The sequence below is a fragment of the Arvicanthis niloticus genome, chromosome 6 (genome assembly GCF_011762505.2).
Source record: "Arvicanthis niloticus isolate mArvNil1 chromosome 6, mArvNil1.pat.X, whole genome shotgun sequence".
NCBI classification, from domain to species: domain Eukaryota; kingdom Metazoa; phylum Chordata; class Mammalia; order Rodentia; family Muridae; genus Arvicanthis; species Arvicanthis niloticus.
In genome coordinates, this window is record NC_047663.1 from 7,501 (window position 1) to 24,324 (window position 16,824).

The 16,824-nt window shown below is 48.1% G+C and overlaps 1 long non-coding RNA gene across 1 annotated transcript; it reads right to left on the reverse strand.

Moving 5' to 3' along the window:
• Positions 1–7,000: 7,000 nt before the first annotated feature.
• On the reverse strand, positions 7,001–7,957 carry LOC143442568 (uncharacterized). Its single transcript, XR_013110808.1, has 2 exons — positions 7,351–7,957; positions 7,001–7,117 (listed from the first exon to the last, which is right to left on the reverse strand). It is a non-coding gene; the product is annotated as an uncharacterized LOC143442568 (long non-coding RNA).
• Positions 7,958–16,824: the final 8,867 nt, after the last annotated feature.

Genomic DNA, 16,824 nt, shown 5'->3' on the forward strand with positions numbered 1-16,824 from the left:
GGGCGGGGCGGGGGACGGCGGGGGCCGGACCGGGAAAGGCCACCCGTCAAGAACCCGACAACACCCGCGTCGACCCGCCGCGAGACGGACACCCTCCCGACAAACGCGGCACGCCAGGGCCTTACTCGTCGCGGCACGGAGACGCACCGGCGGGGTGCGGCGGGCGCTCACGGACGGGAGCGGGGACCGCAGCGGGCCCCCCCAGCACACGGCAGCGAGGCGCAACGCCGGGGGACGCGGGAGACTCCCCGACCCTCCGGGCGGGGTCGGGAGACCACGAGCAAGCGGGAGAGACCACACCGAAAGGGGGACGGCGGGGTGACCGGATGGTGGCCGGCAGCCCGGCGAGAAGCGGAGGAGGAGGGACCCGCCGTGAAACCGGGCGGCGTCGTTGCGCGAGGGATGGAGGAGGGAGGGAGGGAGGGCAGGGTCGACGAGCGAGCCCCGGCCCCCGACACACACAGCCTCCAAGACCACAACACAAGAACGCCGCCGCAGCCGCGGGACCGGGACGCCCTCCAAACCGCATCTCCTCCCACCCGCCGGGCGGTTCTTCCCCCCCCACCCAACACCTTGACCCCGGGTGACCGCCCAGACCCTACGTGCCCGGCCGCCCCCCATTCGGGGGGTCCGACAGCACGGCCGCGGGTCGGCCAGACGAGGAAAGGAGGAGGGAGAGAGAAAAAACCGGCGACGGGCGGGGAGGGGGGAACGACACGGACGAACGAGGGCCGGCGACGACGACAGGAGCGCCCGCGACCCAGCCTCCCCCCGGAAAGCGCCTCACAAGGTGACCCAGAGACCGCCAGCCCGGGCGGCGACGGGGCACGCGGGGTTGAACCGGCGGGAATCACACTGCACACTCCCCGAGCAGTCCCGCCACCACGCCCACGGCACCGAGCCGACCCAAGACCGACGGGCCCCCGGGAGCCCCGGGAGACACCAACACGAGAGAGACCGAGACGGACACACCGACGCCGACCGCCAGAGACCCTCGAGCGGCAGCGGATCCCGACGTCCGACGACGCGCCGGACGCGGCCAACCACCGTTCCCCCAAAAACGTCCGCCCCCGAGGGTGCGATCAAGTCCCGCAAGACACGGGCCCTCCCGGACACCGAGGAGGGGGAGGAGATCCCGCGATTTCCCCCGGTCGTGGGAACACTGCCGCGGAAGGGGGAGCGAGGCGACCACCGCACGGCCCGAGAGCACACACGACACGCACCACACGCGCGGTGTACGCCCGGTCGCGGGAGGGGCACAAGACGTGAACGCGCGCGGGCCAAGGGGACGCACGCGGCGGACGGCACGGGAGGAAGGGGAGACGGGTGGGACCGGGAGCCCACCGCCGCCATCCCCACCCTCCGCCCCACGGCGACCCTCGGGGTGAGGGGGGTACCGCGCACGCGGGCAAGCGCGCGGCCCTTTCCCCGCCACCACCACCACAACCAGAAGAACCCCACACCAGCTCAGCGCGACGGCAGGACGACGAGCTCTGCCCCGCGTGATCCCTCCTCGAACTCGGAGCGGGGAGGCGCGGGCCGCGGTAGACGAGAGAACGGACGCTGCGCGCATGAGGCGGTCGCGGGCGGCGGGCACTCGAGGGGCCCGCTCGGGAGGAGCCCCTCCGAGGGTCACAGCACACCCTTTTCCGAGGGATAGCTAGAGAAGGCAACATTTCTCACTGAGGGCGGGACGGACCCGACCCGACGAGTCCCGGCAACCAAGAGCTGCGACGCACGGGCTCAGCGACAAGACCCACGCGGCGTGTGCGCGCGCGGGGGGTCTGCGGTACCGGCAAAGATCTCTCTCTTCTCTCTTTCCAGGGTTTTAACTTGAGCTTCCGCGGACAGAGGAGACCTGCGACAGGTCAGCCCCCGAGAGCCAGGCCTCTCAAAGCCCCCCAACAAAAAAAACAGGAGCAGAGAGTTTAAAAACTTAAAAGGGCCAGCCCCGCGACCGCTCAGCACCACCCTACGCGCAAGGCCTACGGGCAAAGGCCAAGATAGAAAGCACGGGGTGGGCGCTCACCCAAACGAGGGGGGGCCGCCGCCCCACCCTTCTCAGGACAAGGAACCACACATCTGGTTCTTTTTTTCTACCGCACTTTTCTCGACCCCCTTTTTTTCTGGTCTCCGCAACACAGAGCCGACCGAGGCGGGAAGACAACTCGCAGCGAAACGGAGCACGGGAGGCAACGCCGGGGAACGGGAAGCGCCACCACCAGCTCAGAAGCGGGCACCTTGGCAATCAAAGCCGGGAACGCTCCAGGAGCACCAGAGGCTCGCGAAAAGCCGGGCGCACACATACCCGACGGGAAAGGGCATGCGGCGCAAACGGACCAGCCACCCTCCCCGGTTCGGGGAAAGGGAGAGGGCCAAGATGGAACACAACACCGCGTGAACCGCAGGGACAGCAGAGCCCCTGACGCGCCCACGAAGACCCCGCGAACCACGACGAGAAGTGCGCGCGGGTCGGCGTTCGGGCCGGACAGCCGCACCCCTGCCTACCACACACCACCGGCACAGATGGGGAGGAGAGACGAGGGGCCCGCTGGCAGAACGAGAAGCGCGGTCGCCATTCGCATGGAATGACCATTCGCCATGAATGTCCGTCCCTCGCCTGGCGCGGCTTAGGCCCCGGCCCGAAGACAACGCAGAGGCACCACATCGATCCAACCGAGCGAGAGCAGGCCACCACCGGGAGGACGGCCAGCGGGATCTTACACAACCGGGTAAAGCGAGAGAGACGAGAAAACACACGCACGAGAAAGAACGGGAGAGGAATGCCACCGGACAAGCCACCACAAAAAAAAAAAAAAAAAAATGCGCTCGGGAGGCAACAAGGAGGGCTCGGGAGCTCCTTTTAAATGGAAGGGGGAAAAAAAAAAAAAAACCGTGCGCTCGGGAGGCACGTGGCGGAGGCACGTGGCAGAAAGGCCGGATAACACACAAGGAGGCTCGGGAGCTCCTTAATTCAAAAAAAAAAAAAAAAAAAAAGCCAGGGGAGGGGAAACAGCAAGCGGAATTAGTCCCCTCGTCGCCCCTGGATCCACCGTTCCACCCGGTGCAGGTGACAACAACCACGTGGAAATCGGGGAAAAAAAAAAAAAAAAAAGCCTGACACGCATCATGCAGCGCCCGGTTGTCACAAGCTGAACAACAGCAAGAGCACGCAAGCAAGCACGGGAAAGCAAGAAGCGTACTCGGGTAATAGCTTCGGGAGCTACGGAGACCCGTGGGCAGATAAAAAGGCTGGACAAGCAAACAGCCTTGGGAGGGCCTCCAATGTCCTTTAGTCTCAACAATCACAGGACAGCGTGTCAGTACATATCTCCAGGTCCAATATGGACAGATAGCCAACATCAAAACCACAAAAGACACAGGGAGGAAATTCACAGGCCACAGGGAACATCTGGAAGTCACGCCTCGTGACCTGTCCCAAAAATGTCCCCATAAACAAGAGAACCGGACCTCAGAGGGACAACTGGTCGACCTGATAACCATGAGTGCTCCTAAACCGAGAAAGCCATGATAGAAAGCCGAGCCCATAGCTTCCCCTCGGCTTCAGGATACAGAGTCCCGGCGCTGTGGACCGAGATCCTTGGAGGGAGGAAAAAAAAAAAAAAAAAGGCTCCAAAGCTCCAGGGAGCCGGGCCACATCAGCTTGGAAGCCGGGGACGTGCCATCCTCTCGGCCTCAAGAAGTCAGGGGCCCCGCTGACGGGGACAGAGAGGGCTCCTGGAGATAAAAAAAAAAAAAAAAAAAAGGGCTCCAGAGCTCCAGGGAGCCGGGCCACATCAGCTTGGAAGCCGGGGACGTGCCATCCTCTCGGCCTCAAGAAGTCAGGGGCCCCGCTGACGGGGACAGAGAGGGCTCCTGGAGATAAAAAAAAAAAAAAAAAAAAAGGGCTCCAGAGCTCCAGGGAGCCGGGCCACATCAGCTTGGAAGCCGGGGACGTGCCATCCTCTCGGCCTCAAGAAGTCAGGGGCCCCGCTGACGGGGACAGAGAGGGCTCCTGGAGATAAAAAAAAAAAAAAAAAAGGGCTCCAGAGCTCCAGGGAGCCGGGCCACATCAGCTTGGAAGCCGGGGACGTGCCATCCTCTCGGCCTCAAGAAGTCAGGGGCCCCGCTGATGGGGACAGAGAGGGCTCCGGGACAAAGATTACAAAAAAAAAAAAAAAAAAAAAAAAAAAAAAATGCTCCAGAGCTCCACGGAGCCGGGCCACATCGGCCTGGAAGCCGGGGACACCGCATCCTCTCGGCCTCAGAAACCTAAGTTCCCCTGCCTGGGACCAGGGACTTGTGGAGAAGCTCCGAAGCTCCACGGAGTCGGGGCCGGGCCATGGCGGCTAGCAAGCCGGGGCCATCGCATCCTCTCGGCCTCAGAAACGCAGTCCCGTGGACCGGACCGAAGCCTTCTGGTCGACCTGAGTAAGCTGCCACCAAGCCCAGCATCGGTCCCAATAGGGTGTACAGCCACTACCTCTCCCCGCAGAGCTCCAGGTACAACCCCCTGGGTAGAGACCCAACTTAAACACGTGGCCACCTCCGGGAAGCACCCGCCTGCTTGCCGGGCCTCCCGTCACCCTGGCCGCCTCGCAACAGGCACTTCCCCGTCCTTTGTCATCAACCGGGGAACAGGAGCGTCGGTCGCCGCAGAAACTTGTCACCACTAGGTGTCACCAGAGAACGGTCTCCATCGACCAAGCAAACCGAGAGGACAGATCGCTCATGGCCGCCGCAATCACTCACTCCCTCCCTCTGGAGGGTCCTCCCTAGCTCAGGGGGACACTAACCCACGCACGACGGGAGCAGGGGACCCACCGCTTCTCCCGAATGACTGACACAAACGGTCCCCGTCGTCCCGCCCGAACACAGCAAACGAACGAACGCGGGCTGGGCTCGGGCCGACCTCCTCAGCAACCCGAAACCGAAAGTGGGTCAGGGAGGGAGGGAGAAAGGGAGGGAGCCCTGAAAGCAGGAGAAATCATCGGTCTCTAAGTGAAAGGACTAACTGACTAACGAAAAACAAAACAAAATTAAGACAGAATTGAATAAAGAAAAAGACACATTCTAAACACGGATTCCCCACCCCCACCCCCACCCCCAAAAGCTGCAAAGAGCCAACTTTGGAAAGCAGCACGGAAGCTTTTTCTCTCCTACACACAACTCAACCACCATCTTATCTTCATATTTTCAGCTCCCGCCTGCCTTGGAGAGTTACTGAGTTTACGCACTACTAAGTTCAGCACAAAAAAAAAAAAAAAAAAAAAAAAAAAAAAAAAAAGTCAGCTCTCAGGAGGCAGGCAGAGAGAGAGAGACAGAGAGACAGAGAGACAGAGAGAAAGAGATAGACAGAGAGAGGCAGACAGAGAAAGAGAGAGACAGAGAGACACAGATACAGAGAGAGACAGACAGACAGACAGACAGACAGACAGACAGACAGACAGACAGACAGAGAGAATGTTGGGAGTGGGAGATGACCAATCAAGGAATCAATATCATTGCAGGGTGGATATGGGCATTAGTGGGGAAGGGGTTTCCTTTGGAGGTGGTTAAACTCTGGACCGTTTTATTAAAAATAAAAATGGGGTTAAATATAGCCACTTTGGAAAGCAGCATGGAAGGCTACTTATGAATGGCAGCCATCTTGGCTGCTGACTGACCTTATCAAGATGGAGAGACATTTCACCACCATCTCAGTCTATGTAAATAACAGTGCAGCATAAAATACAGTCCAGAAACACTTGAGAGTAAAACAATTTCCTAGAGTACATTTATGGTTTTACTTAGGTTGAGATAGAAGCTCATTCATACCTGAAATATAATCAGTCTAAAACTCCTCCAAAATATCTAACTTGCCTTCCTTATCCAAATTCTACAGACAATAGTACTAAGGACATTATGTCCCCCACTATTAAAAGACAAAATGTTTCATTTCTAAAATGGCTCCTCTTCGTTTCGTTTTGGGTTTCCATGAACTTGGTCTGTAGACTAGGCTAGCCTCAAATGTACAGTGATCCACTTGTGTATGCCACCACCACGGTCTAGCCAATTAGAATCATAAGATGGGAATCTTAGCCGGTCATAGTGGTGTACAATTTTATTCGCAGCATTTGAAAATAGAGGCAGGCTCTTACAGGTTTTAGGCAAGCCTGGTCCATAAAGTGTGTCCAACACAGCAAAGAGGTCTGATCTGTCTGCCTCTAACAACTCCGTACCCAGAGACAGAAAAAGACACAGAGAATTTCACAGCCAACATTTTCCCAAATTGGGAAAAACTTGAAGCATTTCAGCAAGAGACAGGAAATTTGGTGTGCATTGAAATTTTGCTTTTTCCCAAGCATCATTTAAGGGTAAAATTGTAAATTATTTTTCCAAACAATGGATTCTACTAAGAGGAGACATGGAGATTTGAAAAAAAGTATCCTATCAGAGGACCTAAGCAGGAAAGTTTGAAGCAATTTCAACAGCCTTTTACGATATCTCAGTAGTATATGAGAATATAGGAGAAACCTACAGCAGTGGATCCTACAGAAATAAGGAGAGTCAGGAACCAGGGTTATTTACTACACTGTTTGTATTTTACTGAAGATATAAATACAGATACTATGGAGTCTGACCCTGTCCTTGCTTGCTAAATGCAGTGACAGTGGCCACGAATCAAGAGCACAGGAAATTCACAATCTCAAACCACACCAAATCAATTTCCTTTGATGAGTATCACCAAAATTGCAACCAAAACAATGCTCCAGAACTTGATAATCAGAGATAATCTCTTAGTTTTAGTACAACAAGCAGCTAAATACCATCTACAACTCTAATTTTTGCAGACATGCCATCTTTCTCTGATTTAGAAATGTACCATGCACAGGCAGGGTTCCAAAAACAAACCAGTACCAAAACCAAACCAAAACAACAACAACAAAACAAACAAACAAACATACCAACAAAACTCTCTTACCTTATAGAGTGTGCGGGAATATATTTTTGGTGAAAGTATTCCAAATGTCTACTACGTGCTCCCGGGCTTGCTTAGACCTTGATGGTGCAGATAGAAACAGCTGCTGCTGCTCACCTCTTCCAAATGACTAGCTCCTGACATGCCTGGTGATATCTGTTGATAACATTGACCAAAAAAGGATAGCAGCTCTCATTGTGGTGGTTTAGACCCACCCAAAACCAGATTTTTGCAGTTAGTACTCAGAAGGCGGAAGCAGGCTGATGTCTGAATTCAAAGCCTGCCAGGTCTACAATGTCAGTTCAAGGACAAACACTTAAAAATACCACGCCTTAGCAAAAACAAGCAAACAAAAAGCAAAAGGTCACAACTCAGTGAATGAAACATACAGCAGGTGTTCTGCCTCCTCTTCCGTCGATTTCACCTTTATGCATTTTTAACGGGTAAATGTGGTTCTCTGCAGGATGGGCGTTTGTCAAATATCAATGATTTTGTAAAAGAAGTTCAAGTGAATCACAGCTGTTTGCTTATCAGTGGCGTAGCTCCTCTTCTTCCACTTGCGTCTCTCACGTCCTTTAGAGAAATCTAAGGAAAAGGTATGGATGTACAGCCATAGTTATTTCTGGAGAAAGCCAGGGTCACAGGGATGTTAGTCAGTTTGGTTGGTTGGTTTGTTTCATTTCTTAGAGACAGGTGTTGTAACCATGGAAGACATTTTGTTAAGGCAGGCGGACTCAGAGTCTACAGAAAGATCAGAGTCTACAGAAAGACGATGGAGGGATTCAAATCTCTAGCCGTTCAAATCACTTGATGTTCTTCCAGAAGATCTGGATTTGACTCCCACCTGCGTAGACAAAGCTGTCTTCTGGACTCTGTCCACATCTGACAAGCTCGTGACCGATCCACCCACCCAATCAAGAGGCAAAGCACTCAGAGACAATGAAAATTGGAGCAACAAAATTGTCAGAAACACACAGCCAATCAGAATTAACTGTAACTAGATACTACAGAAATGTTCTCATTTACATAGAAAGAACTGACTCATGGGTAGGCAAAGTTGCTCACCACAACCATAAAATGACTCTTCACAGCTGGGCATATTGATGAGAAAAGCTGACCTTAAGTCTTCCAGTAAAAAATAGATTGGTCTCTGCAGGCCCAATGTTATGGTCACACAGTCTAACTTCGTTGATTGCTACTTTACATTAAGATCCTGCCTTTTTTTAAAAAGAGGATTTTTTTTTTTTCTTTATACAGGTAGGCTGCAACTGTCTTCAAACACACCAGGAGAGGGCATTAAACCCTGTCACAGGGAGCTGGAGAGACTGCTCAACAATTAAGAGCACTGGCTGCTCTTCCAAAGGTCATGAGTTAAATTCCCAGCAACCACATGGTGGCTCACAACCATCTGTAATTGGATCTGGTTCCACCTTCTGGTGTTTCAAGGACAGTGTGCTTACATACATTAAATAAATAAATAAATAAATATTAAAAAAAAAAAAAAGCCCCACAACAGATGGTGGTGAGCTACCATAAGGTTGCTGGAAATCAAACCCAGTACCTAGTCTTGACTACTGATTCATCTCTACACACACACAAGACATCCTGTCCTTTAAAAAAAAAAAAAAAAAAAAAGGAAAGAGCACTTCTTGCCAAATCTACATACTAAAAGTCTCTGTAAAGTCCTTAAACATGTTATTCATTGAATGACAATGCTACATGTATAACTTACTTGAAGCTATTTTATAAGTGACACTGGTCTCAGATATTAAAGTGGGAGACTCTCAAAAATACAAGGACACTGTAGGACCCACTTTGATATCTATGTAGGATAGCAGTAGATGTAGTTGTACTTTCTAAATTAAATATACATAGCTTTCTAAATCTATTTTTATTTTAGTTATTTTTTAATTGTTTACTTATTTCATGCATGTGAGTACACTGCAGCTGTCTCAGACACACCAGAAGAGGGCATCGGATCCCATTACAGATAGTTGTAAGCTACCATGTGGTTCCTGGGACTCAGAACCTCTGCAAAAACAGTCACCAAGCCATCTCTCCAGCCCTATTATATTTTATTTAAGATTTATAACATATACAGCATTCTGTCTGCATGCATGCACGCAGGCCAGAAGAGGGCGCCAGATCTCACTGTAGATGGTTGTGAGCCGCCATGTGGTTGCTGGGAAATTGAACTCAGGACAGCTGCCAGTCTCTCTGTTATCTCTCCAGCACCATTACTGCTGTTCTAGTTTGCCTGGTGTCTCCGGTCTATGTTTTCATGAAGTACGCATGATAAAGTTTGATCTCACCCTGTTTGTACACTCAGAATGGACAGACATCTGCAATGACATGGTCATTTTGGTGTCAATTACTGGAAATTGCATTTGGTAATGGAAGGTTTGTTTCTGTTTGGATTTACCCTGGAGCTCTCTATGTAAACTAGGATGTTCTACACCCTGAATTTACCTGCTTCTGCCCTCCTGCTTGAGCCAACATGACAGGGACTGTCTTCTTCGTGTCCTACAACCTCAAACAATTAAGTGCCTACTATGGCATTTTATAAAATATGCTGTTAGCTTAGATGATTCACAACATCTGATGTGACTTATAGATTAGGAATTTTTAGCTGGGAATTTCGAGGCTTTCTTCCATTGCAATAGACTGACCTGAATTGTTTAGTGGCGTTCAGTGCCTTGGGTTGACTAGCATTTTTATGAGTCTGAAAGTCCTTTGAACTTTTGCCAGGTTGAGGGTTGCACACAATTCTCACTAGAAATCAGGTGTCCGTTTCCTTAAAACTGAGGCTGGGCATCTTTTGAGAGAGGAGTGCTTGTGGGGAGGGTGACTCAGGTCTCCTCCAACTCCTGGACTTGAAGGCAACTGTGGGAAGAGACACAGGTCGAGTGCACTAACTTCTTACTTCCACAAGGTGGCACCCAATGCTTGGTATTCATATGCTCATTTCTTAAGGACAAGTACATAACAACATTTGGCCAGCAGGGGTCGCAACAACACCACTCTTCTGTTTATTTGTTGCATGTGACTCCTGAACCACTTATGTAGCACTCACCTTTATAGACAGCATTCTGCTGTGGTCAGAACGGAAAAATGTGATATTTTAAGACCTGTCACTAGTAGGAATTAAAAGTTGACATTGGGCCATAGTCTATCATACAATACTCTATTGAAGGCTTTTGTTGATACTTATAAAGGTATAAGAATAAAAAAAGGCACAGTAACTCATATTTTTCTGCAGATAGTCTAAAAAGATTTAAGAAAACCCCAAGAATATCATCAAGAAAGCTATTATCAAATCCCAGCACTTGGGGGGCAGAGGCCAGCCCGGTCTACAAAGTGAGTTCCAGGAACTCACAGAGAAACTCTGTCTCGAAAAACCAAAAAAAGCTATTATTAGCATTATGGAAAAATTTCAAGGTGATTTTAAAAATCAAAGAAAAGCATATGCTAATGAATACTGGTTACTGAACAAAAAGACTGCGTGTTTTTATTTTTTGATTTTAAATTTGTTTCACTCGGAGTGTGTGTGTGTTCCTCCATGTATACAATTATAAATGTCTCTATGATATGAACAAAGTACAGCTGTCATGAGAGATAAAAAGAAATGGTGACAAGTGAGAAAAGGATGGATAATGCTATTGAGAGGCAGAGCTGGGCCTCATATACAGTAAATACATATGTGAAAATTACACATGAGTGTGCATGTGCTGTCTCTCTCTCTCTCTTTCTCTCTCTCTTTCTCTCTCTCTCTCTCTCTCACACACACACACACACACACACACACACACACACACACACACTTATACAATCGCAACAAGGTACTCAGCAGGTAAAAGAACTTGCTAGACTAGTTTGATTATCCCTGGAACCTATGGTAGAAACTAAGAACTGAAAATTGTAGCACATATTGCACAGACACACACACATACACTGACAAGATATTGGAAATTAATAAGCATTTGAAGTTTGAAGCACAAGCTTCAGGAGTTGGAGATGAGTCCCCCTCTCTCCCCCAACATTGACCTGCCTTGAAAAACCCCAGATCACAGATTGAGCTAAACTGATGTATCCTATAAAGTATGACACATTTAAGAAAAAAAAATTACTATGCAAGTATGCATGGCACAAACCACAGCAAATATTAGGTTAAACATATCAAATTGCTGGTCCTTTAGCGTAGTTGAAAGAAAGAAAAAAATGAAAGAAAGAAAGAAAGAAAGAAAGAAAGAAAGAAAGAAAGAAAACACAGAAAAGAAACTAAAAAACTTATGAAGGGAAATACAAGCCATCTAAATTAAGTCATGAAATGAAAGATGGGCTGGGGAGCCTTACGTGAAGGAGAACACTTTACACCCTTTGCTCTAATGAGGTTGGCTGAGTTTGTCCCTGCAGGTCCTCCGCAGGCACGTTTGCCCTGTCGGCTCAGCTTGGGCATAGTTGCTCCATAGCATCCAGGCAAGGCAGGCAGTGGGAGAGCCAGGTCTTCAGCCATCGGGCTAAGCTGCTGTGCATCAGAGCCAGGGTGCGTTGTTGCAGCTTGAGCAGGAGTTCCTGAGTCCGCACAGACACTGCCACAATGTTTCTGCTATGCTCCTGCTTTCCTCACCTGTGAAGTCCACACTGCACAGTATTTGGTGTTTGGTACAGTACTGAACTGCTGGAAAAAAAAAAATAAAGCAAGCTCACTCCCAAAGAACTATCCCTGATAGTAAATTTTGTCTTCCGCTACCTCTGCTGGGCAGAGGAGAGGTCGGATGCTTATTAAACGTAGGCTGCAAAATAAACTGTCCACACACTGCTGTGCTGGAAATAAGGAAAAAGCAGGCTCTTTGTACAAAATATTTCATCAGAGGCCTTGTGTGTTTGTTTGTTTGTGTTTTTGTTTTTCGAGACAGGGTTTCTCTGTGTAGCCCTGGCTGTCCTGGAACTCACTCTGTAGCCCAAGCTGGCCTCGAACTCAGAAATCCGCCTGCCTCTGCCTCCCAAGTGCTGGGATTAAAGGCCCGGCTCAATTGATAGAAATCCTTGTAATTGATGCAAAATTAAAGTTACACTTTCTTACATTGGTACAGAATTTGCATGTTGCTATAGGATTACGGTTTTCACTGGTATAAATCTGTACATTGGTGTAAAATTTGAAATTAATATTGTAACTCTTAGTTAGGCATTGTGTCTATGCAGCTCATTTAGGAACACGAGGCTTTGTCCCAGTCCTTCTAACAGCTGTAATTACAAACTGTTTAGGACGATTAGTAACACAGGTTAAGGGCCAGATAGAAACTCATGGTTATGTTAGATTCCGATTTAATTATAATAAAGTATTTTCAATTTATTCAAATACAAATGGCTAAGACTAGTTAAGGTTTAACAGTTCAGATATACTTTTCATAGATAAGTAGTATTCAAAAACAGAGATCCGCAGAATGGGACTATGAATAGTATTTCATTATTAAGGATCATTTGACCATGTGATATGTCTGCTCCTGACAGTTCCCCTTCATGGCTCAAAGAAGATACTGAGCATCTTCACCTCCATCATAGGCTGCTTATCATGGCAATGCAGTCACTGTGCAGAAATTGTCTATGTCATCTGCAGACAAAATATTGTCCAAAACAAACAGATGTGGGATACTCAACTGCTAAGCTCTGCCAAAACAGGGTAAGCTAGTCCTGGTTCCTGCTTCACGGTCTGACAGGTGGTTCTGGGCCAGAAAGCTGAAGACGGATGCTCCAGTCTTATGAGACATTAGGAGCTGTCCAGGTAGTGAGCTGTCTCTACAGACTGTTTAAGTTTTAGAAGCCATGTTTTGTGCTTGTTGTATACTCAGAGAGTATTTAATTCATTCTCGGATTTCTGACAGGGTTGTAGTAGATTAGTCATAGTCTCATAAGTAAACTTAAGTTGTTTAGTATTGAGAGATATGATACAGACTTGAAAGGGTGGTTTTCAGATGGTAATGCAAAGTGAAATCAGAACATAAATTGTAAAATTTCTAAATTAGGACAGATGGCAGAGTGCTTTATCACGTGTTTGACAGTGTGTGTGTGTGTGTGTGTGTGTCTCTGTGTGTGTGTGTTTGTCTGTCTGTCTGTGTGTCTCTGTGTGTGTGTGTTTGTCTGTCTGTCTGTCTGTCTGTCTGTCTGTCTGTCTGTGTGTTTGTGTGTGTATGTGTTTGACTGGTCAAACAAAGGGTAGAGCCAATGATTTGGGAAGGGAAGGAAAAGTTAGGAGGGAGGTCTCAGAGGAGGGAGGAAGAGGAGGTAGAAGGAACATGAAGCAGAATCTTAAATCCCAGAGAAGCCACAAGTAACAAGGGGGTATCATAACTGGGGAATAAATTAGTATAGTGATAGATCTGATGAATATAGGCACATAGCTTCTATTTTTTTTGGGGGGGGGTGTTGAGACAGAATTTCTCTGAATAGTCCTGGCTGTCCTGGAACTCACTCTGTAGACCAGGCTGGCCTCAAACTCAGAAATCCACCTGCCTCTGCCTCCCAAGTGCTGGGATTAAAGGCCTGCGCCGCCACTGCCCGGCACATAGCTTCTAAATTAAATAGCTGGTTATGTTTTTTTTTTTTTTTTTTTTTTTTACAGGCTCATTGGGTTAAGAAATTACCATAATATCCCAGGGAGTGCCAGCTTGTTCTGGGTGTGGAACAAAGCAACAAGTTGGAGAAGGGAGATGAGTATAGGAAGATAGATGGAACCCACTGGAGTTGGGAAACAGGGGAGAACAAGAGGCTGCAGCAGGTGTTCTGTAGCAATGCTGGATGTGAGACTTGGGGATTTGATTTGCAGGAGCAGAAGGCGAGGTGAACATCTGCAGTTAGCTTACCTGCTTTCCTGTTTAGAGTATGTATTAGTGTTTTCTTTCTTTTGTTTTTGTTTTCTGTTTTTCATTTGTTTTTGTTTGTTTGTTTGATTGCTTGAGTTTTGATACAGGTTTTTTCTAGTATACTTGTGTTTTCAAAAGCCAATTGCTTGAATAAGATACCTGGGATATGAGAAAGGAATACCCATTTTCTTAATTCTTTTGTATGAAAATCAAGAAATTTAACTAAAACTTCTGAAAGGCCCTGTTACCCTCCACCCCCAGGCTTTTTGTGGGTACCTATGGATAGTCTCAAATTCACTTTATCGATCAGAATCGCCTTAAAATCAGAGATCTGCCTGCCTCTGTCTCCCAAGTGCTGGAATTAGAGGCATGTGCCAGCATGCCAGGGTAGTGCCCTGAATAATTTTAAGAAGGAATGGGTAGTCTCTCCAGGCTAAGGCAGATTTTGATATGCATGCTGTGCAGGTAGTTGAAGGGAATCATGAAGTCGGTCTGGTCTAGCTTCCTTGAGAGGCATGTGTCATAGAATTTTCACATTAGAGTCCTTGGCTGCTCTGAAGTGGGAACTTCAGGGTTCCTTGGAACTTCATACACACAAACATACATGCATACAAACATACATACATGCATGCCTACAGATCTATAGGCAGACATATATACATTCATACTTAGATTGGTTAGAGCAAAGCTCCAGCAAGTAGGCTTCAATCATTTCACACATAGATACATAAATACACACAATAGGTGGATGGAGCAAGCTCCAACACACACCCAGACAAGCTTTACACATATACATGCATACACATAGGTGATGGGTGGAAGGAATGTTTCAACCCACATTCTTACAAACCATACATACATACATACATACATACATACATACATACATGTTGCGGTAAATCTCTCGCCCATTGGAAGTCCATAGAAGAAAAGACACAAGTCAATAAGTATCAAATGAATGTTGCATGCCTAGATTGGGCAGATTTACCATTAAACTACACTATTCCTCGGCTATGAGAGCTCTTAACAACTTGCGGTTTCCTAGGTCTTCTTCGTCTTCTCTCTCTCCACCAACTCCCTCTAGCTTCGACCAACTGCCAACTCCGCACCGCCCTCTCTCCCCCGGCTCTCCTCGTCTTCCCCTCTTTTCCTGCCTCTGGCTCCTCCCACTCCTCTTCTACTGCCCAATCACTGGCTGTAGCCTTTATTTAACAAATTTGATTGGACAGAAGGTTTACAAGATTCACTCCTCCTTCGCAGCCCCTCCCAGGAGTGGAGTTACCAGGACAACAAGAGGCTAGGGCTATCCACCACATTTCCCCCTTTTTGTCCAATAATAAAAAAAATTTTTTTTCTTTTCACATATTAATTGAACACTAACTATATTACCATGTTGTGTTTGTTAAAGTACAAGATAAACCAAACACCCAGTCCATCATTTTTGTTAACTAAATAGAACCTTTGCCATCTCTCTCAATTAAAAAACTTAGTTCTGAACCTCGCTTACGTCCTGTCTTCAAAATGAATAGCATCTGAAAATCATCTTCTCAAAGTAAATAGCCTGGGTTGGCTGTGATATTATAAATCTTCAACCCCATCAGAAATCCATGATGACTAGTTAATTAAAGATATGGGAAGCACAAAGTGTGGCTTCTAAAACTCAGCCAATTTAAATAGACCACTGAACATCTCCTCTTCCACTGCCCAATCACTGGCTGTAGCCTTTATTTAACAAATTTGATTGGACAGAAGGTTTACAAGATTCACTCCTCCTTCGCAGCCCCTCCCAAGAGTGGAGTTACCATGACAACAAGAGGCTAGGGCTATCCACCACACATACATACATACACTTGAGAACTGGAATTGACTTCAGCTGTCTCAATTCCTGAAAGATCACCCTGTGGCATCTTTGCCTTGGGTGCTGACCACAGGGTCCAGGGACATTGGCATCAGCCCACAAGTGAAAAAGAGCTAAGAACAACCAAGGGAGGCCCAGGAACTTTCCTACGTCAGACAGGAAGGGCAGGAAGGAGAGCCTGGTGCACATTCTGAAGCCTGCAAGGACCTGTCCTACTCAGTCTTTGTGCCCTGCGCCTTTCCAGCCTGGCAGCGGGGTTGCCAATGTCAAAGTGACCTAGCCAGGTAGCTCTTAAGGCTTCTCTCTCCTCAGATTTACCCTTGGTCTGTGTCAGCTCTGGGAGATTCCAGCTCAATTGTAGCTACTCTGGACTCTTCTGCACATATTTGAGACTAGTGTTTATTCTTTGCGAAGATGATTTTTTTCTTTTTGGGCCTGTGTTTATGTGTGAGGAACTGTTGACTGGCTGTGCACGTGACTGGAAAGATGGTGCCCATAGACGGCAGGCTGTTCCATCTTCCCAATCCTTGCCTGTGGAAGCTTGCTGGGGATTCTGGCTTCTGAGGGAACACATGTCTTTCCCTCCTTTCACTCTACACTTGTTCCTGTTCTTTGACATAGTTTTAGTGATGCTAAAGGTGCAGTTCAGTAATAGATTCCTACCTAGTTCTGTAGTCGTCTGCAGAGTTAGGACTTGTTTATTGTTGGCAGGAAGACTACTCTTGTGGGCTGGGAAAAGGCAAGGCCTTTTCAAAAAGAATGCAATGAAGCATCCTTTTGGTGGTCTTTCAAGGCCTGCTTAAGTATTGCAAAAGCATCTTAGAAAAATTACTGGGAGGGTTTAAATGTAAAATGGACCCAAAGATCATAATAAAATTTCCCCTAATTTTACCAGAGTTTGGGGTCAAAGGACAAAATAAAACTTAGGGAAAATACACTTGAATGCTGGGAGCTCTGCAGAAGCCTGGGATGGAAAGAGGAGGGGGGACCACAGTGGGTAGGATGGCTTGGTGTTGAGGTACAGGTATGAGGCACATGTTTTCCCCATTGCTCCCCCCACCTTGCTCACCCCAGTAACTCACTGATCTCCTCCCACAGACTTCCCAGGAGGAGCCCTCCCACTTGTTCTGGAACCTTTCAGAATG